Source organism: Aplysia californica, unplaced genomic scaffold (assembly GCF_000002075.1).
Source record: "Aplysia californica isolate F4 #8 unplaced genomic scaffold, AplCal3.0 scaffold00495, whole genome shotgun sequence".
NCBI classification, from domain to species: domain Eukaryota; kingdom Metazoa; phylum Mollusca; class Gastropoda; order Aplysiida; family Aplysiidae; genus Aplysia; species Aplysia californica.
In genome coordinates, this window is record NW_004797765.1 from 561752 (window position 1) to 563282 (window position 1531).

Sequence of the window (1531 nt, forward strand, 5' to 3'; positions counted from 1 at the left end):
TAATATATCATCGGTTTGTTAGGCAGGGCTAGCCAGACTGAGAGCGAAATGCGACCATAATAAAAAAAAACGAACAAAGCCGACCGTGGGCTTAAAATATCAAAAGCGTTTATTTTCAGTCAAGGCCGTAAGTCGAGCGATCGGTTTGTGATAGAGAAGCGATCTCCCAAAGGGCACTGGCTATTAAAACCGCAAGGAGGGGAAAAAGCCCGGTCGTACAATCTAGAGCAATATCTAAACGGTCTGTGAGCCGGACTACACTCTAGGAGAAGGTGAAGATTGAAGATGAAAAAAAAGTTGTCAAACTGCTGTAGCAAGCACCTTGGTCCAGTACAATCAACTGTTATACGACCAGTTCTCACTTTTCCCTTGCAGGGTTTTTTTTCTATAGTAATTATATCATATTGACATAGGCCAAGAATTTCTTCCTCGAAATCAGTGGCCGTTTTGGACAATTTCAACAGTATTTGAACTAGACTAACAAATTACAGAGTTTTGATATTAAAAGGCTCGTTCATTGTCATCGAATTTCCTGTTTTAACTTAGTGTATTTTCTTTATTCGAAAGTTTTAACGAACTAGTCTTTTAGCCCATTTAAACATCGGGTATGTATGGACTTAGACCTCTCTTTCTTACGAGGGGCATAACAAACGATGTTTTACCTGACCATGAAGAAATAAAGGTAGAAACCTGAAATTTTGGGTGACAGCCAACAATTATCTTCCTAGAATGCTTGTAAATTTTGGGAAATTTCAAATTGCTGGTTTTACCACCAGCGCACTGTAAGTGAATGGGGCTATGTTGTTCACCTGTTTCAACGTAAAAATGGAGAAAATTGAGCGCAGCGCAGTAATGAAGTATTTGTTCTTGCAAGGCAAGCAACTACAGGATATTTTTACGGAGATGCATGCCGTATATGGATCTGATTGGCCATCCTACGCTGTGATAACATTTTGGTGTAAAAAAAGTGATGATGAGGTCAAAGAAGCGGTAGAGGGCTGGTTTTCTAACATAGAGAGGGTCCTCTATTCTCATGGTCTTTTCAAGGTCATACACAGATGGCAAACATGTATAACTCTGGGAGGGCACTACATAAAGAAAGACCAAGCTTAGTACCAAATTTCAGCTTTCTACCTTTATTCCTTCATGGTCAGGTAAAACACTTTTGGTATGCCCCTCGTAGAATAAGGTAAACACGTCTTACCCGCATGACCATTAAAATTTAATAATAATAAATAGCTTTTATATAGCGAATGTCCCCACTCTGAAACAAGCTCAGTGCGCTTTACACTATATTATTACCCCAGCAGAACATAGAACACTCAGAAACATTCTCAGCTTCCCGGGAAGCATACAGTGCAAGCAGCTGGTTAAGCGCTCAAACACTAGCAAAGTGACTTGCTCTTTCACTGTCTATAGCTGAGTACCCATTTTCACCTGGGTGAAGAGGGGAAAATTGGTGTAAAGTGCCTTTCCAAGAGGACACAACGTCGGGTCCTCGTCTCGAACCCCCGAACCCGCAAACTCCCGA

General features: G+C 41.0%; 1 protein-coding gene across 1 annotated transcript in view; it reads right to left on the reverse strand.

The window, feature by feature from the left end:
* Positions 1-1531, reverse strand: part of LOC101848458 (arylsulfatase B) — a gene marked incomplete in the record, with an annotated part of 27320 nt that overhangs the window by 23544 nt on the left and 2245 nt on the right.